The sequence below is a fragment of the Colossoma macropomum genome, unplaced genomic scaffold, assembly GCF_904425465.1.
Source record: "Colossoma macropomum unplaced genomic scaffold, Colossoma_macropomum, whole genome shotgun sequence".
Lineage (NCBI taxonomy): Eukaryota > Metazoa > Chordata > Actinopteri > Characiformes > Serrasalmidae > Colossoma > Colossoma macropomum.
In genome coordinates this window covers 30,958,474-30,980,251 of record NW_023494806.1, presented here as the reverse complement: position 1 = coordinate 30,980,251, position 21,778 = coordinate 30,958,474, and the positions used below count along the sequence as shown (strand labels likewise).

Sequence of the window (21,778 nt, the reverse complement as noted above, 5' to 3'; positions counted from 1 at the left end):
TCCCATCAGATAGAGGAAATTGTAATATGTGGTGGCAGAATGTTCTTGGGTTCTTAAGAGCTGTGTAAATCCTCCTGAATCTGGTGAGATAATACATCAGCTTTAGTATTGTGTAAGCCTGGGTGATAGCATATGTGAAAGTTAAATTGTTAAAAGAATAAAGACCAGCGTGTCTGACGGGGGTTGAGATGCTTGGCTGTACGTAGATATTCTAAGTTCTTATGATCAGTCAAGATGGTGAGGGGATAATTAGCTCCCTCTAGCCAGTGTCGCCATTCTTCTAAGGCAAGTTTGACAGCTAATAGTTCACTATGCCCAATCACGTAAATACCCTCAGTTGGCATCAGCTAATGTGAAAAGAGCACTTTGGGATGCAATTTAGTTTCACCTGACCTTTGTGACAAAACAGCTCCCACCCTGGTCTCTGAAGCAACCGCCTCTACTATAAATGGTTTAGAAGGATCTGGGTGTTTTAGAGGGCAGGTTTGAGCGCTTCGCTTAATAGGGCCATGAGGGGTGCTGCTGAAATTCTTAAAAAGTTGGCAAAGCCTAAAAAACGCTGAAGTTCTCTCAGAGAAGAAAGACAGGGACAGTTCACTACAGCATCAACTTTATGATCATCCAATACACCCCCGATTAGCATTAACCCAAATAGGACACCGTTTTGTAAATGAAATTCACATTTCTCCCTTTAACATGCAAACAGTTCTCCAGAAGCCATCTGAGATTCCCACTTACATGGGAATCTAGATCTAATGAGATATTAATGTCATCTGTGAATGCAATGACAAACCTTCCAATCACGTAATGAAGTACGTTTTTCATGAAGGTTTGAAACGAGGATGGAGCATTTGACAGACCGAACAGCATGAAGAAATATTTGTACTGTCCCTCAGTGATGAGGAACGTGGTCTTTCATTCGTCACCCTCTCTGATTCTTACTAAATTGTAGGCACTGAACAAAAAAAAATAAATAAATAAAAAATTGGCAAAATAATGAGCTCCTCTCAGTTGCTCTAATGCTAGTACATAGTCTAATCAATTCAGTTCTCGTAGTGATGAGTCCGGATCCTACAAGTTCTCCATCCAGAGCAGCAACATGCAGAGGGGTCTTCAGCCTTATGCAGCCAAATACCTCCATGATTGTGACAAAACACAACTGAAATACAACAATGTCTTTAAGCAGGAAGATGCTGTGTTTTTTGCAGTTTGCTTAGTTGTCTTTTAAAGTCCCTGCTAGGAAAACAAAACTAAAAACAAACAAAAACAACAGCAAAATGCTGATCAGCAGCAAAACCAGCATATGTTGTGTTTTGGCTGTTGTGTTCCAACATGTTGTGTTGCTGGGTGACCAGCTAAATGAGCACCAGACCAGCATCCAACCAGAATAAACCAGCTAGGAAACCAGTTTGCAAACTAGCATGGAATTCATGCTAGTCTGTGCTGTTTTTTTCAGCAGTGGTCTCATTTGAAATGTGTTGCAAAATAATAAATCTGCATTTGATTTAGATCCCAACTACTTCAACAAATAATTATTCCAATCATTAATTATTTAAAAATTTCTAATTTCATCACTGTGGTTTTGCAAACCTGTTCCTGGCTGATTTTTTTAGTCTGACCATAGAGCATTTTGGCATTTTCTTCTATGCCTCTAATGGTGCTGCTAAGCAGCTGTTGTGGGGATAGGTGATTGCGAATACCTGGCCATGAAACTGGCCCTTAAGGAATGGAGATATTGGTTACAGGGTGCTAATTACCCTTTTGTTGTCTTCACTCACCATAAGAATCTTGAATATCTATGTATGGCTAAATGCCTAAGACCCTTGTCAAGCCCTTGTCAAACTACTGATGTACACAAATTTGTGTCCTCGTGCTCCACCTGCTCACAATGTAAAAACCCCAAAACATTACCACTACACTACAGTCATTATTGTGGACAGATAGTTCTGAAACTTTGCCTATTCAAATCAGATTTTTTGGTATACCTGAAAACATTCTTTCTGATCGTGGTCCTCAATTTACTTCTCAAGTTTGGTTATCACTCTTTGAACATATTGGTTTTTGTTTGAGTTGGACTTCAGATGATCACCCACAATCGAATGGACAGTGTGAAAGTGTGAATCAAAAACTTGGTAAATTTTTAAGGATTTTTGTCTTCATAACCCCATAGACTGGTCACGTTTCCTGGTTTGGGCTGAAATGGCTCCGAATTCTTTATTGTTGGCATGACTCCATTTCAGTGTGTTTTAGGTTATCAACCTCCAATGGCCGCATGGACCGCTATTGTTTCTAATGTCCATACATGTCATAGTTGGATGCAATGCAGGGAAAAGGTTGGGAAGAGAGTCATCAACACATTGAGACTGCTTTGCAATTACACAAAAGACAAGCGGACCGTCATCGGTGAGAATCCCCCACCTATCAGCCTGGAGATTGGGTTTGGCTGTCGACTAGAGATTTCAGGTTTGCAGAGGGGAATAAGAAACTTAATCTAAAGTACACTGGCCCATTTAAGATTCTCAAGAAAATTGATGAGGTTACTTATATACTTGGTTTGCCCACACATTATCGTGTCTCCCAATTTTTTCATTTCTCCCTTCACAAGGCACTGGTTCCTGGATAAATGGAGGGGCTGTGCCTGACATCAGAGGATTTGGATGGAGCTCCTGTGTATGCTGTTCATCGGTGGTGGACTCCAGAATAAGAGGAGGGAGGTACAGTACCTGGCGAACTGGGAAAATTACGGGTGAAGGAGCAGTGTTGGAACCCTGCTCAGGACGTCCTGGATCCAGATACTGCATGTGTGTATGTGTGTGGCTACTGCTGTGTTCTGAATGAATCCATAAAGGCAGATTTAGCTAAATATTCGTCAAAGTTAGAAGAACAGAGAAGTTGGTTAAAACTAAATTAAAGTCATGCACATACAGTGTGCAGTTTTCATGCTGCATCTTGCTATTGTTTGGATAGTTCCTCTTGCATGCAGCACTCAGTTTTTTGTTTTAACAACATTATAATCAGTCTAGGGCGGCACGGTGGTGCAGCAAGAATGGCCTGGGTTCAATTCCCAGCCGGGCGACCAGGATCATTTCTGTGTGGAGTTTGCATGTTCTCCCCATGTCTGCGTGGGTTTTGTCTGGGTACTCCGGTTTCCTCCCACAGTCCAAAACATGCTATAATTGCCCCTAGGTGTGAGTGTGTGTGTGAATGTGTATGTCTGTCTGTCTGCCCTGCAATGGACTGGCAAACTGTCCAGGGTGTATCCTGCCTTCTGCCCAATGACAGCTGGGATAGGCTCCAGCACCCCACCGCAACCCAGAAAGATAAGCGGTTTAGATGATGTATGTATGTATGTATGTATGTATGTATGTATGTAAGTATGTATTTATGTATGTATAATCAGTCTGAGCTCTAAGCTGATCTTATAGAGTTTATGTTGGGTAACTAGCCACAGTGTCTGGTGGGTGAAGCAAATTTACCAACCACATGTGAATATATAGGTGCAGCAATTTTTCTGAGTTGTTCACCTTCATTATTTTATGTCGTAAGTTTCTTTTTTTAATGGCTTTAGTTGCTTAGTTGCTTAAACTCAATTTTAACTTTAGTCTCTCTGTGTCATTAATTATGCTTGTTATACCACATATGAAAACATTCTAAATGTACTTATGTTTAAATAAATGTTGAAAGACTGATATAAACAAGGCTGGTTGTAAAGCTTCCATCTTGCTGTGTCCTCCAAGATACACCATAGCGTGCATTAATTTAACCTGTTCCTCCACTGAGGGCACTTTCCTAACTGGCTGTTGTACGTAAGGCAACGACAGTGGGCTCTTGCACTATGAAATCTGAGGTAAGTGCAGAGAGAAACTGAATGCAACAGTATATTACTGACAAAAATGAATCACTCTTCATAAGCAACAAAACCTTCAGCTCTGCAGCACCACATTAAAACAGGCACTGGCATTAAGCCATTTTTCAAAGTGCGGAAAGCATTTGTTTACTGCAACAGTTGGGTGACATTCTGTCGTAACTCTACACAAATGAATGTAATTGGGTGATTTCATTCAGACATTAACAAAATGGTTGTGCTCTTCTTAGGTTATAGAAGTGTGTAATAAAACTTCGGGCCTGCCGGCAGGCCCTGGCCTTTTAAGGGATTAATGCACCTTGAGAAGAAAAGATGCCACATCTAACATCCCCATCCCGTTGTGACTAATAAGCGAAATCGTTTCTTGCACAGAAATTGAACTAGCATAGTTCTTGGATGTTGTGTTATTTGAATAAAACCAAAGGTGTCACTTTATTTGGATAGTCCACTATAGGTTATCTACAGATGTTCAAATTGTTAACAAGCTATCTGTTGAAACTCAATTTTAAACATTGGTGGGGTTAGAGTTAGGATTTGGATCAGGGTTAGGGCTAGGAGCAGGGTGAGGGTGGGGTTTAGATTTTGAGTTGAAGTTAAAGTTAGGGTTATGATTAGAGCCAGGTTTAGAATTACAGAAACTCTTGGCCAATTTATTAGATATTTAGTTAAATGTTACTTGAAAGCAAATTAAGTATCTAGAAAGCATCTAAACTAGACTATCCAAATAAAGTGTTACCAAAACAAATGTGTGGGAACTAAAACTTTCCTCAAAACGAAGAAAAATTCTCAGTATTTGTACCTTTTTTCATTGAACGTTTACATGTTCTGGTCTTTCAACCAGAAGATCTCATGCTTGAGACAGCTAATGCACTGCTGCAGGAGGTGAATAGGCATGTTTACAATAGACGTAGCACTCATTACTTTTCATTTTGGCTGGAGGGCCCCTTTATATATAGCACTAAATTACAACTAACTAAAGCTTTTTTTGGTGGTTAATATTGAAAGCAAGAACATTACTGAGTCAGGTTGGAGAAAAAACACTATACGGCGTGGATGGGTTGCTGTGAGTCACCCTGTAAAGCCTGAAATAATAATTTACAAGTCAAACCATTTCATACATCTTTATCATGTATCATTTAACATCAACATTTTAAAAACCTTAACACTGCACTAATGAGGATATGATGACAACAGTATATCATTTACAAGACACATCCTTCACCAAGTTCAAGGAGATCGCAATCATCTGATTCATCCGCTTGGGGATGGGGTCCAAAGCAAAACCCATGTTGCAAAACATTTCTTGGAATTACATGCCATTATGTGCCATTTCTACCAGAGAGATTTCCAAGTACTCAAATCCTATATAATGTACCGTTATGAATTTCCACCTTTTTCAGTATGACCTTCAAGGCAGTCTTGACAAGGGAGGCAAGCTGATATTTGAACTGTCCTAAAAGATTGCTATGCCAGTGCCTATCTCCCACAATTGCTCAAAAAGAGCAGCACTGCACACATATTGCAGAGCAGGGAACTGCATACTGTCTCTAAAACCATCTACTGAGTGGTTTTAGATGTAGTCTGCAGTTCCGTGCTCTGCTGTAAGTGTACAGTTCTGCTGTTCCATTCTCATCTCATCTTCTTGGATGAACTTAATGCTTCTCATTTATCTGTACGCTCCTTTTGAATGTGCCTTCAGGAAGAAAGCCAGAAGAATGTTGTTGCCCACATGCTGGTTGTTGTAAATCCGCAGAACTACACTTTTGGATGGAGCTCCTGTGTATGCTGTTCATTGGTGGTGGACTCCAGAATAAGAGGAGGGAGGTACAGTACCCGGCAAACTGGGAAAATTACGGGTGAAGGAGCAGTGTTGGAGCCCTGCTCAGGACATCCTGGATCAGGGATTAGTGGCTGATTTTCATAATCAGCATAAATATAAGCCTGCTCCTCATCCTAGGGGATATTCTAGGAGGGCTAGTTCCGGTCCTGCTCCCAGTCATCTTCCTGACTGTCGGAAGAGAGCGTCATCAGTCCAGTGTTGGTGAAAGTAGAGCAGTTAATTCTGCATTCTCAATAAATTTGTTTATTTCTATCTAGAATTTAGTTCTAAATTCTGACATGCTGTATCTTCTGGTGTCTGCCCTGCAATGGACTGGCGACCTGTTCAGGGTGTTTCCTGCCTTCTGCCCAAAGATTGCTTGGCAGCACCATGCTCCAGCACCCCCTGCAGCCCAGAAGGATAAGCAGTTCAGATACTGCATGTGTGTATGTGTGTGGCTACTGCTGTGTTCCCAATGAATCCATAAAGGCAGATTTAGCTAAATATTCGTCAAAGTTAGAAGAACAGAGAAGTTGGTTAAAACTAAATTAAAGTCATGCACATACAGTGTGCAGTTTTCATGCTGCATCTTGCTATTGTTTGGTTATTTAATGGCTTTAGTTGCTTAGTTGCTTAAACTCAATTTTAACTTTAGTCTCTCTGTGTCATTAATTATGCTTGTTATATAACATATGAAAACATTCTGAATGTACTTATGTTTAAATAAATGTTGAAAGATTGATATAAACAAGGCTGGTTGTAAAGCTTCCATCTTGCTGTGTCCTCCAAGATACACCATAGTGTGCATTAATTTAACCTGTTCCTCCACTGAGGGCACTTTCCCAACTGGCTGTTGTACGTAAGGCCACGACAGTGGGCTCTTGCACTATGAAATCTGAGGTAAGTGCAGAGAGGAACTGAATGCAACAGTATATTACTGACAAAAATGAATCACTCTTCATAAGCAACAAAACCTTCAGCTCTGCAGCACCACATCAAAACAGGCACTGGCATAAGCCATTTTTCAAAGTGCGGAAAGCATTTGTTTACTGCAACAGTTGGGTGACATTCTGTCGTAACTCTACACAAATGAATGTAATTGGGTGATTTCATTCAGACATTAACAAAATGGTTGTGCTGTTCTTAGGTTATAGAAATGTGTGATAAAACTTTGGGCCTGCCGGCAGGCCCTGGCCTTTTAAGGGGTTAATGCACCTTGAGAAGAAAAGATACCACATCTAACATCCCCATCCCGTTGTGACTAATAAGCGAAATCATTTCTTGCACTGTTATCGAACTAGCATAGTTCTTGGATGTTGTGATATTTGAATAAAAACAAATGTCTCACTTTATTTGGATAGTCCACTATAGGTTATCTACAGATGTTCAAATTGCTAACAAGCTATCTGTTGAAACTCAATTTTAAACATTGGTGGGGTTAGAGTTAGGATTTGGATCAGGGTTAGGGCTAGGAGCAGGGTGAGGTTTTGGGTTTAGATTTTGAGTTGAAGTTAAAGTTAGGGTTATGATTAGAGCTAGGTTTAGAGTTACAGAAATTCTTGGCCAATTTATTAGATATTTAGTTAAATGTTACATGAAAGCAAATTAATTATCTAGAAAGCATCTAAACTAGACTATCCAAACAAAGTGTTACCAAAACAAATGTGTGGGAACTAAAACTTTCCTTAAAAAAAGAAGAAAAATTCTTTTCTTCATTGAAGGTTTACATGTTCTGGTCTTTCAACCAAAAGATCTTATGCTTGAGACAACTAATACACTGCTGCAGGAGGCGAATAGGCATGTTTACAACAGACGTAGCAGTCATGACTTTTCATTTTGGCTGGAGCTCCCCTTTATGTATAGCATTGAATTACAACTAACTAAAGCTTTTTTAGTGGTTAATATTGAAAGCAAGAACATTACTGAGTCAGGATGGAGAAAAAACACAATAGAACAGAACTACACTTTTGCTGTTTGTGTTTTCTTTACAGAAACAAGAGGCATCGAGAGTTCAACCCAGATGACAGAACCAGAACATCCAACAGCTTGCAGACATGTGTTGTGCATTTTCTATGCAGTGGTGAATGTCATCATCTTCATCCTGGGTGTTGCTGGAAATGGTTTAGTGATCTGGATTGCAGGGTTTAAGGTGAAGAAATCTGTCAATGCTACTTGGTACTTGAGTCTGGCTGTGTCTGATCACATATGTTGCTCCTTCTTGTCCATCGGTATTGTTCACGTGGTCAAAAAGGACTGAATCTTTGGGTGTTCCATGTGCAAGCTCATATTCTTCAACATGTACTTAAACTGGTTCAGCAGCATCTTCCTCCTCGTCATCATCAGGTGGACTGCTGTGTGGTCATTATGTTTCCTGTGTGGGCTCAGAACACATGTACTGTGATAATCATGCTAGCCTGGGTCATCTCAGCAGAACATAGCCTACCATCAGCCTTTTGCCAAGATGTTAAATGTGATGCCCACAACCTGACAACTATTTGCTATGAAAATTGCAAGCATGATCAACAGGAGGTTGTGTATGTGGTGTGCCAATTCATTTTTGGATTTGTGATACCGTTCCTGATCATTATTGTCTGTTACATTGTCATCATTCAAAAGCTGAAGTCCAACCAGACAGCGAAGTTAAGAAAGCCATTTAAGATCATGACGGTGCTAATTGTTACTTTCTTGATCTCCTGGCTGTCTTACAACACTCTTGCTTTGATACAACTAGGCTCTGACATATCTGAGAATTTCTACCTGTCAGGATTGACAGTTGTTGTCATTCTTGCCAGTGCCAGCAGCTGCCTGAACCCATTTCTTTATGCTTTTATGGGAGACGACTTTAAAAACCAATGTTATGTGCTTCTGTCCAAAACTGAGAATGCAACAGAGGAAGAACCAGAGAAAGAGGAGGGCCAGTACAAAGTCTGAGGAACAGTTATTACCACTTCTGGGGAAAGCAAGCTTTCACCCACTGTCTGAAGTGATCAGTAACAGTAATTATGGCATAGGCGATTGCGAACTCCTGGCCCTTAAAGAATGGAGACATTGGTTACAGGGTGCTACTTACCCTTTTGCTGTCCTCACTGACCATAAGAATCTTGAATATCTACGTACGGCTAAATGCTTAAGCCCTCATCAAGCTCGCTGGTCTGGATTCTTCTCCAGATTCAGATGTGCTATCACGTGTATTCCATGAAAGCAAATATGAAGAAATATGTTCAGAACCTGAGAACATTCTGCCCTCAAATGTGACAATTTCATGTATCCATTGGGAGGTAGAGAAGGCCAAATGGGTGTCAAAATACCGAGTTAATGTCCTCTCAGAAAAATTCATTTTCCTGAGCAGTTCCAAGACAAACTTATTACTTGGGCTCAGTCTTCACTAACATCAGGTCATCGAGGAGAGACACAAGCTCAACAACTCCTATCTCACCATTGCTGGTGGGTGTCCGTGACTACTGACATACACAAATTTGTGTCCTCGCGCTCCACCTGTTCACAGTGTAAAAACCCCAAAACATTACCACTACACTACAGACTTTTTTTTTATCATTTTTTTATCATTGCACACCACTTTTCAAACTGCTGGAACTTTGCTTAATCAAATATTCAGATTTTTTGGTATACCTGAAAACATTCTTTCTGATCGTGGTCCTCAATTTACTTCTCAAGTTTGGTTATCACTCTTTGAACATATTGGTTTTTCTTTGAGTTGGACTTGAGATGATCACCCACAATCGAATGGATAGTGTGAGAGTGTGAATCAAGAACTTGGTAAATTGTTAAGGATTTTTGTCTTAAAAACCTCATAGACTGGTCACGTTTCCTGGTTTGGGCTGAAATGGCTCCGAATTCTTTATTGCTGACATGACTCCATTTCAGTGTGTTTTAGGTTATCAACCTCCAATGGCTGCATGGACCGCTATTGTTTCTAATGTCCATGCATGTCATAGTTGGATGCAATGCAGGGAAAAGGTTGGGAAGAGAGTCATCAACACATTGAGACTGCTTTGCAATTACACAAAAGACAAGCCGACTGGGCGACTGGGTTTTGCTGTCGACTATGGATTTCAGGTTTGCAGAGGGGAATAAGAAATTTAATCAAAGTACACTGGCCATTTAAGATTCTCAAGAAAATTGATGAGGTTACTTATATACTTGGTTTGCCCACACATTATTGTGTTTCCCAGTCTTTTCATTTCTCCCTTCTCAAGCCACTTGTTCCTGGATCAATGGAGGGGCTGTGCCTGACATCAGAGGACTTGGATGGAGCTCCTGTGTATGCTGTTCATCGGTGGTGGACTCCAGAATAAGAGGAGGGAGGTACAGTACCTGGCAAACTGGGAAAATTACAGGCAGAGGAGCAGCGTTGGAGCCCTGCTCAGGACGTCCTGGATCAGGGATTAATGGCTGATTTTCATAGTCAGCATAAATATAAGCCTGCTCCTTATCCTAGGGGATATTCTAGGAGGGCTAGTTCCGGTCCTGCTCCCAGTCATCTTCCTGACTGTCGGAAGAGAGCGTCATCAGTCCAGTGTTGGTGAAAGTAGAGCAGTTAATTCTGCATTCTCAATAAATTTGTTTAATTCTATCTAGAATTTAGTTCTAAATTCTGACATGCTGTATCTTCTGGTGTCTGCCCTGCAATGGACTGGTGACCTGTCCAGGGTGTTTCCTGCCTTCTGCCCAAAGATTGCTTGGCAGCACCATGCTCCAGAACCCCCTGCGGCCCAGAAGGATAAGCGGTTCAGATACTGCGTGTGTGTATGTGTGTGGCTACTGCTGTGTTCTGACTGAATCCATAAAGGCAGATTTAGCTAACTATCGGTCAACGTTAGAAGAACAGAGAAGTTAATTAAAACTAAATTACAGTCATGCACATACAGTGTGCAGTTTTCATGCTGCATCTTGCTATTGTTTGGATAGTTCCTCTTGCATGCAGCATTCAATTTTTATTTTAACAACTTTATAATCAGTCTAAGCTCTAAGCTGATCTTATAGAGCTTATGTTGGGTAACTAGCCACAACCTAAGCCCTCGTCAAGCTCGCTGGTCTGGATTCTTCTCCAGATTCAGATGTGCTATCACGTGTATGTTCAGAACCTGAGAACATTCTGCCCTCAAATGTGACAATTTCATGTATCCATTGGGAGGTAGAGAAGGCCAAAAGCGTGTCAAAATACCGAGTTAATGTCCTCTCAGAAAAATTCATTTTCCTGAGCAGTTCCAAGACAAACTTATTATACTCATACTGGCTCACTCTTCACTAACATCAGGTCACCGAGGAGAGACACAAGCTCAACAACTCCTATCTCACCATTGCTGGTGGGCATCCGTGACTACTGACGTATATAAATTTGTGTCCTCGTGCGCCACCTCCTCACAATGTAAAAACCCCAAAACATTACCACTACACTACAGTCTTTTTTTATAATTTTTTTTATCATTGCACACCACTTTTCAAACTGCTGGAACTTTGCTTAATCAAATATTCAGATTTTTTGGTATACCTGAAAACATTCTTTCTGATTCTGGTCCTCAATTTACTTCTCAAGTTTGGTTATCACTCTTTGAACATATTGGTTTTTCTTTGAGTTGGACTTGAGATGATCACCCACAATCGAATGGATAGTGTGAGAGTGTGAATCAAGAACTTGGTAAATTGTTAAGGATTTTTGTCTTAAAAACCTCATAGACTGGTCACGTTTCCTGGTTTGGGCTGAAATGGCTCCGAATTCTTTATTGCTGGCATGACTCCATTTCAGTGTGTTTTAGGTTATCAACCCCAATGGCTGCATGGACTGCTATAGTTTCTAATGTCCATGCACTTCACAGTTGGATGCAATGCAGGGAAAAGGTTGGGAAGAGAGTCATCAACACATTGAGACTGCTTTGCAATTACACAAAAGACAAGCGGACCGTCATCAGTGAGAATCCCCCACCTATCAGCCTGGAGATTGGGTTTGGCTGTCGACTAGGGATTTCAGCTTTGCAGTGGGGAATAACCCTTCCTGGATCAGGGCCTTGTCGTTGCGGAAGGGCTTGTGTGGTCTAGAGATCTTCAGAGCTAAGTCGTTGGGAGCAACATGCTCCTGGTTGGGTCTCCCAGGGCGAACAGGTCTGGAGTGAAGACCCAGACTAACTTGATCCAAAAACCCTCCATGAAAAATGGATACAGAAGATCGTGTACCCTGCCCGGGAGAGGGTCACCGGGACCTACCCCTGGAACCAGGCCTGGGGGTAGCATCCTTCGGTGAGCGCCTGGTGGCGGGGCAGCCCACGTAACCCGGCCGGGCTCAGCCCGAAGAGGCAACGTGGAGGGACCATGTGGGCCCACCACCCGCAAGGTCCAGCATTGCGGAGTGGTGCAGTGCCATACAGGCAGTGGGAGATCGCAGGGGGACCCTTGGTGGCCTAGGCCCCTGCGGCAGAAACTGGCTCTTGGTACGTGGAATGTAACCTCACTGGGGGGGAAGGAGCCGGAGCTTGTGCGGGAGGTTGAGAGGTACCAACTAGATATAGTTGGGCTCACCTCCACCCACAGTGTCGGCTCTGGAACCAAACTCCTGGATAGGGGTTGGTCCCTCTCCTACTCCGGAGTTGCACAAGGTGAGAGACGCTGGGCAGGTGTGGGGATACTCACGAGTCCCCGGCTGGCGGCAGTGCAGTTGGAGTTTGTCCCAGTGGACGAGAGGGTAGCCTCAATGTGTATTAAAATTGCAGAGAGGAAAAATCTGACTGTTGTGTGTGCTTATGCACCAAACAACAGGTCAGAGTATTCGGCCTTCTTGGAGCAAGTGGGCGGGGTTCTGGAAAGGGCCCCACCTGCAGACTCCATAGTCTTGCTGGGAGACTTCAATGCTCATGTTGGCAATGACTGGGAGACCTGGAGAGGCGTGATTGGGAAGAATGGCCTGCCCGATCTAAACCCGAATGGTGAATTGTTATTGGACTTCTGTGCCAGGCATGGATTGTCCACAACGAACACCAAGTTCGAACACAAGGATGTTCATAAGTGTACATGATACCAGAGCTCCTTGGGTCAAAGGTCAATGATTGACTTTGTTGTCGCTTCATCTGACTTGGGACCATATGTTCTGGACACTCGGGTGAAGAGAGGTGCTGAGCTGTCAACTGATCACCATCTGGTGGTGAGTTGGATCAGATGGCAGGGAAGACTGAGGGTTAGACCCGGTAGGCCCAAGTGAATAGTGAGGGTGTGCTGGGAACATCTGTTGGAGGCCCCTGTTCAGAATGATTTTAACTCCCACCTCCGGGAGAGCTTTTCTCATGTCCCAGAGGAGGTAGGGAACATAGAGTCTGAATGGACCCTGTTCAAAACCTCCATTGTGGAAGCTGCCAGGCGTAGCTGTGGCCAAAAGCTTGTTGGTGCCTGTCATGGCGGTAACCCAAGAACCCCCTGGTGGACACTGGTGGTGAGGGAGGCCGTCAAGCTCTTCAGTGGCAAGGCACCGGAGTGCATGAGATTCGTCCAGAGATGCTTAAGGCTCTGGATATTGTGGGGCTGTTGTGGCTGACACGCCTCTGCAATAGTGCATGGACCTCGGGAACAGTACCCTTGGACTGGCAGACTGGGGTGGTGGTCCCTATTTTCAAGAAAGGGGACCGAAGGGTGTGTGCCAACTATCGGGGTATCACACTGCTCAGCCTCCCTGGGAAAGTCTATGCCAAGGAAACTTCGACCGATAGTTGAACCTCAGATTGAGGAGGAACAATGCGGATTCCGTCCTGGCCGTGGAACAATGGACCAGCTTTTCACCCTCTCACGGATTGTTGAGGGGGCATGGGAGTTTGCCAACCCAGTCTACATGTGTTTTGTGGATTTGGAGAAGGCTTACAACCGTGTTCCCCGAGATATCTTGTGGGAGGTCCTCCGGGAGTATAGGGTGCCGGGGTTACTACGCCGGGCCATTCAATCTCTGTACAACCGGAGTGAGAGCTGTGTTCGTATACTCGGCATTAAGTCAGACTCTTTCAGTGTTAGCGTTGGACTTCGCCAGGGCTGTGCCCTGTCTCCACTCCTGTTTGTGATATTCATGGACAGGGTGTCAAGGCGTAGCCGGGGTCAGGAGGGCATTATGTGTGGAGGCCGGACGGTGGCGTCTCTGCTATTTGCAGATGATGTTGTTCTTTTGGCTGGATCACATGGATGCCTCCAGCGCTCACTGGAGTGGTTTGCAGCTGAGTGTGAAGCGGTTGGTATGTGGATCAGCACCTCCAAGTCTGAGTCCATGGTCTTAGTCCGGAAAAGGATGGCATGCCCACTCCAGGTAAGGGGAAAGGACTTGCCCCAGGTGGAGGAGTTTAAGTATCTCGGGGTCTTGTTCACGAGTGATGGGAAGAGGGATCATGAGGTCGACTGCAGGCTGGGACAGGCGGCAGCAGTAATGTGGTCGCTGTACCGGACTGTAGTGGTGAAGAGGGAACTGAGCCATAAGGCAAAGCTCTCTGTTTACCGATCGGTCTACATCCCGACCCTCACCTATGGTCATGAGCTGTGAGTAATGACCGAAAGAATGAGATCGCGAAAACAAGCGGCGGAAATGAGCATTCTTCGCAGGGTGGCGGGCTACACTCTATTTGATAGGGTGAGGAGCTCGGCCATCTGGGAGGAGCTCGGAGTAGAGCCGCTACTCCTCCGCATTGAGAGGAGCCAGCTGAGGTGGTTCGGGCATCTGATCTGGATGCCCCCTGGACGCTTCCCGGTGGGGGTGTACCAGGCATGGCCTACCGGAATAAGACCCCGGGGTCGTCCTAGGACCAGCTGGAGGGATTATTTCTCCAAGTTGGCCTGGGAGCGGCTTGGGGTCCCCGGGAATGAGCTGGAGAAAGTTGAAGGGGACAGGGTCATCTGGGATTCTATGCTCTCCCAACTGCTACCGCGACCCTATCTGGACTAAGCGGTTAATGATGATGATGAGTGGGGAATAAGAAACTTAATCAAAGTACACTGGCCATTTAAGATTCTCAAGAAAATTGATGAGGTTACTTATATACTTGGTTTGCCTACACATTATTGTGTCTCCCAATTTTTTCATTTCTCCCTTCACAAGGCACTGGTTCCTGGATCAATGGAGGGGCTGCGCCTGACATCAGAGGATTTGGATGGAGCTCCTGTGTATGCTGTTCATCGGTGGTGGACTCCAGAATAAGAGGAGGGAGGTACAGTACCTGGCAAACTGGGAAAATTACAGGCAGAGGAGCAGTGTTGGAGCCCTGCTCAGGACGTCCTGGATCAGGGATTAATGGCTGATTTTCATAGTCAGCATAAATATAAGCCTGCTCCTCATCCGAGGGGATATTCTAGGAGGGCTAGTTCCGGTCCTGCTCCCAGTCATCTTCCTGACTGTCGGAAGAGAGCGTCATCAGTCCAGTGTTGGTTAAAGTAGAGCAGTTAATTCTGCATTCTCAATAAATTTGTTTAATTCTATCTAGAATTTAGTTCTAAATTCTGACATGCTGTATCTTCTGGTGTCTGCCCTGCAATGGACTGGCGACCTGTCCAGGGTGTTTCCTGCCTTCTGCCCAAAGATTGCTTGGCAGCACCATGCTCCAGCACTCCCTGCCGCCCAGAAGGATAAGCAGCTCAGATACTGCGTGTGTGTATGCGTGTGGCTACTGCTGTGTTTTGAATGAATCCATAAAGGCAGATTTAGCTAACTATCAGCTAATGTCAACGTTAGAAGAACAGAGAAGTTAGTTAGAACTAAATTACAATCATGCACATACAGTGTGCAGTTTTCATGCTGCATCTTGCTATTGTTTGGATAGTTCCTCTTGCATGCAGCACTCAGTTTTTGTTTTAACAACTTTATAATCAGTCTAAGCTCTAAGCTGATCTTAAAAAGCTTATGTTGGGTAACTAGCCACAGTGCCTGGTGGGTGAAGCAAATTTACCAACCACATGTGAATATATAGCTGCAGCAATTTTCCTTAGCTGTTCACCTTCATTATTTTATGTCGTAAGTTTCCTTATTTAATGGCTTTAGTTGCTTAGTTGCTTAAACTCAATTTTAACTTTAGTCTCTCTGTGTCATTAATTCTGCTTGTTATACCACATATCAAAACATTCTAAATGTACTTATGTTTAAATAAATTTTGAAAGATTGATATAAACAAGGCTGGTTGTAAAGCTTTCATCTTGCTGTGTCCTCCAAGATACACCATAGCGTGCATTAATTTAACCTGTTCCTCCACTGAGGGCACTTTCCCAACTGGCTGTTGTACGTAAGGCCACGACAGTGGGCTCTTGCACTATGAAATCTGAGGTAAGTGCAGAGAGGAACTGAATGCAACAGTATATTACTGACAAAAATGAATCACTCTTCATAAGCAACAAAACCTTCAGCTCTGCAGCACCACATCAAAACAGGCACTGGCATTAAGCCATTTTTTAAAGTGTGGAAAGCATTTGTTTACTGCAACAGTTGGGTGACATTCTGTCGTAACTCTACACAAATGAACGTAATTGGTTGATTTCATTCAGACATTAACAAAATGGTTGTGCTGTTCTTAGGTTATAGAAATGTGTGATAAAACTTGGCCTGGCCTTTTAAGGGGTTAATGCACCTTGAGAAGGAAAGATACCACATCTAACATCCCCATCCCGTTGTGACTAATATGCGAAATTGTTTCTTGCACAGAAATTGAACTAGCATAGTTCTTGGATGTTGTGTTATTTGAATAAAAACAAATGTCTCACTTTATTTGGATAGTCCACTATAGGTTATCTACAGGTGTTCAAATTGTTAACAAGTTATCTGTTGAAACTCAATTTTAAACATTGGTGGGGTTAGAGTTAGGATTTGGATCAGGGTTAGGGCTAGGAGCAGGGTGAGGGTTGGGTTTAGATTTTGAGTTGAAGTTAAAGTTAGAGTTATGATTAGAGCTAGGTTTAGAGTTACAGAAATTCTTGGCCAATTTATTAGATATTTAGTTAAATGTTACTTGAAAGCAAATTAAGTATCTAGAAAGCATCTAAACTAGACTATCCAAATAAAGTGTTACCAAAACAAATGTGTGGGAACTAAAACTTTCCTCAAAACGAAGAAAAATTCTCAGTATTTGTACCTTTCTTCATTGAACGTTTACATGTTCTGGTCTTTCAACCAGAAGATCTCATGCTTGAGACAGCTAATGCACTGCTGCAGGAGGCGAATAGGCATGTTTACAACAGACGTAGCAGTCATTACTTTTCATTTTGGCTGGAGCTCCCCTTTAGGTATAGCATTGAATTACAACTAACTAAAGCTTTTTTAGTGGTTAATATTGAAAGCAAGAACATTACTGAGTCAGGATGGAGAAAAAACACAATGGAATATGGCGTGCATGGGTTGCTGTGAGTCACCCTGTAAAGCCTGAAATAATAATTTAGAAGTCAAACCACTTCATACATCTTTATCATGTATCATTTAACATCAACATTTTAAAAACCTTAACACTGCACTAATGAGGATATGATGACAATAGTATATCATTTACAAGACACACCCTTCATCAAGTTCAAGGAGATCTCAATCATCTGATTCATCCGCTTGGGGATGGGGTCCAAAGCAAAACCCATGTTGCAAAACATTTCTTGGAATTACATGCCATTATGTGCCATTTCTACCAGAGAGATTTCCAAGTACTCAAATCCTATATAATGTACTGATATGTATTTCCACATCAAATTCCTTTTTCAGTATGACCTTCAAGGCAGTCTTGACAAGGGAGGCAAGCTGATATTTGAACTGTCCTAAACGATTGCTATGCCAGTGCCTATCTCCCACAATTGCTCAAAAAGAGCAGCACTGCGCACATATTGCAGAGCAGGGAACTGCATACTGTCTCTAAAACCATCTACCGAGTGGTTTTAGATGTAGTCTGCAGTTCCGTGCTCTGCAGTAAGTGTACAGTTCTGCTGTTCCATTCTCATCTCATCTTCTTGGATGAACTTGATGCTTCTCATTTATCTGTAAGCCAGAAGAATGTTGTTGCCCACATGCTGGTTGTTGTAAATCAGCAGAACTACACTTTTACTGTTTGTGTTTTCTTTACAGAAACAAGAGGCATCGAGAGTTCAACCCTGATGACAGAACCAGAACATCCAACAGCTTGCAGACATGTGTTGTGCATTTTCTATGCAGTGGTGAATGTCATCATCTTCATCCTGGGTGTTGCTGGAAATGGTTTGGTGATCTGGATTGCAGGGTTTAAGGTGAAGAAATCTGTCAATGCTACTTGGTACTTGAGTCTGGCTGAGTCTGTTTACATATGTTACTCCTTCCTGTCCTTCGGTATTGTTCACATGGTCAAAAAGGACTGAATCTTTGGGTGTTCCATGTGCAAGCTCATATTCTTCAATATGTACTTAAACTGGTTCAGCAGCATCTTCCTCCTCGTCATCATCAGGTGGACCGCTGTGTGGTCATTATGTTTCCTGTGTGGGCTCAGAACACGCGTACTGTGATAATCATGCTAGCCTGGATCATCTCAGCAGAACATAGCCTACCATCAGCCTTTTGCCAAGATGTTAAATGTGATGCCCACAACCTGACAACTATTTGCTATGAAAATTGCAAGCATGATCAACAGGAGGTTGTGTATGTGGTGTGCCAATTCATTTTTGGATTTGTGATACCGTTCCTGATCATTATTGTCTGTTACATTGTCATCATTCAAAAGCTGAAGTCCAACCAGACAGCGAAGTTAAGAAAGCCATTTAAGATCATGACGGTGCTAATTGTTACTTTCTTGATCTCCTGGCTGTCTTACAACACTCTTGCTTTGATACAACTAGGCTTTGACATATCTGAGAATTTCTACCTGTCAGGATTGACAGTTGTTGTCATTCGACGACTTTAAAAACCAATGTTATGTGCTTCTGTCCAAAACTGAGAATGCAACAGAGGAAGAACCAGAGAAAGAGGAGGGCCAGTACAAAGTCTGAGGAACAGTTATTACCACTTCTGGGGAAAGCAAGCTTTCACCCACTGTCTGAAGTGATCAGTAACAGTAATTATGGCATAGGCGATTGCGAACTCCTGGCCCATAAAGAATGGAGACATTGGCTACAGGGTGCTACTTACCCTTTTGCTGTCCTCACTGACCATAAGAATCTTGAATATCTACGTACGGCTAAATGCTTAAGCCCTCATCAAGCTCGCTGGTCTGGATTCTCCTCCAGATTCAGATGTGCTATCACGTGTATTCCATGAAAGCAAATATGAAGAAATATGTTCAGAACCTGAGAACATTCTGCCCTAAATGTGACAATTTCATGTATCCATTGGGAGGTAGAGAAGGCCAAATGGGTGTCAAAATACCGAGTTAATGTCCTCTCAGAAAAATTCATTTTCCTGAGCAGTTCCAAGACAAACTTATTACTTGGGCTCAGTCTTCACTAACATCAGGTCATCGAGGAGAGACACAAGCTCAACAACTCCTATCTCACCATTGCTGGTGGGCATCCGTGACTACTGACGTACACAAATTTGTGTCCTCGTGCGCCACCTGCTCACAATGTGAAAACCCCAAAACATTACCACTACACTACAGTCTTTTTTCATCATTTTTTTTTATCATTGCACACCACTTTTCAAACTGCTGGAACTTTGCTTAATCAAATATTCAGATTTTTTGGTATACCTGAAAACATTCTTTCTGATTCTGGTCCTCAATTTACTTCTCAAGTTTGGTTATCATTCTTTGAACATATTGGTTTTTCTTTGAGTTGGACTTCAGATGATCACCCACAATCGAATGGACAGTGTGATAGTGTGAATCAAGAACTTGGTAAATTGTTAAGGATTTTTGTCTTAACGTCATAGACTGGTCACGTTTCCTGGTTTGGGCTGAAATGGCTCAGAATTCTTTATTGCTGGCATGACTCCATTTCAGTGTGTTTTAGGTTATCAACCCCCAATGGCCGCATGGACTGCTATTGTTTCTAATGTCCATGCACTTCACAGTTGGATGCAATGCAGGGAAAAGGTTGGGAAGAGAGTCATCAACACATTGAGACTGCTTTGCAATTACACAAAAGACAAGCGGACCGTCATCGGTGAGAATCCCCCACCTATCAGCCTGGCGACTGGATTTGGCTGTCGACTAGGGATTTCAGGTTTGCAGTGGGGAATAACCCTTCCTGGATCGGGGACTTGTTGTGGCGGAAGGGCTTGCGTGGTCTAGGGATCTTCAGAGCTAAGTTGTCAGGAGCAACATGCTCCTGGTTGGGTCTCCCAGGGCGAACAGGTCTGGAATGAAGACCCAGACTAACTCGATCCAAAAACCCTCCATGAAAAATGGACACAGAAGATCGTATTCCCTGCCCGGGAGAGGGTCACCGGGACCTACCCCTGGAGCCAGGCCTGGGGGTAGCGTCCCTCGGCGAGTGCCTGGTGGCTGGGCAGCCCACGTAGCCCGGCCAGGCTCAGCCCGAAGAGGCAACGTGGGGGGACCATGTGGGCCCACCACCCACAATGTCCAGCATTCGGGAGTGGTGCAGTGCCATACAGGCAGTAGGAGATTGCAGGGGGGCCCTTGGTGGCCTAGGCCCCTGTGGCAGAAACTGGCTCTTGGTACGTGGAATGTAACCTCACTGGGGGGGGGAGGAGCCGGAGCTTGTGCGGGAGGTTGAGAGGTACCAACTAGATATAGTTGGGCTCACCTCCACCCACAGTGTCGGCTCTGGAACCAAACTCCTGGATAGGGGTTGGTCCCTCTCCTACTCCGGGGTTGCACAAGGTGAGAGACGCCGGGCAGGTGTGGGGATACTCACGAGTCCCCGGCTGGCGGCAGTGCAGTTGGAGTTTGTCCCGGTGGACGAGAGGGTCGCCTCAATGCATATTAAAATCGCAGAGAGAAAAACTCTGACTGTTGTGTGTGCTTATGCGCCAAACAACAGGTCAGAGTATTCGGCCTTCTTGGAGCAAGTGGGCGGGGTTCTGGAAAGGGCCCCGCCTACAGACTCCATAGTCTTACTGGGAGACTTCAATGCTCATGTTGGCAATGACTGGGAGACCTGGAGAGGCGTGATTGGGAAGAACGGCCTACCCGATCTAACCCCGAATGGTGAATTGTTATTGGACTTCTGTGCCAGGCATGGATTGTCTACAACGTACACCAAGTTCGAACACAAGGATGTTCATAAGTGTACATGGTACCAGAGCTCCTTGGGTCAAAGGTCAATGATTGACTTTGTTGTCGCTTCATCTGACTTGGGACCATATGTTCTGGACACTCGGGTGAATCAAGCTGAAGAAAGAGGCCTTTAGGGACTGGATAGCCCGAAGGACTCCCGATTCAGCAGATAGGTACCGACAGGCAAAAAAGGTGGTAGCTGCAACGGTGGCAGAAGCAAAATCCAGGGCGTGGGAGAAGTTTGGTGAAGCCATGAAAAAAGACTTTCGGTCGGCCTCGAGGAGGTTCTGGACAACTGTCTGGCGACTCAGGAGCGGTCGGGGTGGCTGCGCCCAAGCTGTATTCAGCAGGGGTGGAGAAACTCTGACTTCAAATGAGGATATTGTCGGTCGGTGGAAAGAGCACTTTGAGGAACTCCTTAATCCGGGAGACATGCCTCCCTCACGGGAGTCAGGGCCAGAGGCCTCTGGCATGTCAAGCTCCATTTCCCTGGTGCAGGTCACTGAGGTAGTTGGCAAGCTCTTCAGTGGCAAGGCACCGGGGTGGATGAGATTCGTCCGGAGATGCTTAAGGCTCTGGATATTGTGGGACTGTCGTGACTGACATGCCTCTGCAATAGTGCATGGACCTCGGGAACAGTACCCTTGGACTGGCAGACCGGGGTGGTGGTCCCTATTTTCAAGAAAGAAGACCGAAGGGTGTGTGCCAACTATTGGGGTATCACACCGATCAGCCTCCCTGGGAAAGTCTATGCCAAGGTGCTGGAAAGGAAACTTCGACCGATAGTTGAACCTCAGATTGAGGAGGAACAATGCGGATTCCGTCCTGGCCGTGGAACAATGGACCAGCTTTTCACCCTCTCACGAATTGTTGAGGGGGCATGGGAGTTGGCCAACCCAGTCTACATGTGTTTTGTGGATTTGGAGAAGGCTTACAACCGTGTTCCCC

General features: G+C 44.0%; 1 protein-coding gene across 1 annotated transcript in view; it reads left to right on the top strand.

Annotated features, from left to right (window-relative positions):
• The window catches only part of LOC118827080 (chemokine-like receptor 1), a 39,560-nt gene that overhangs the window by 1,646 nt on the left and 16,136 nt on the right, over window positions 1-21,778 (top strand). The gene's annotated exons all lie outside the window — the stretch shown is intronic.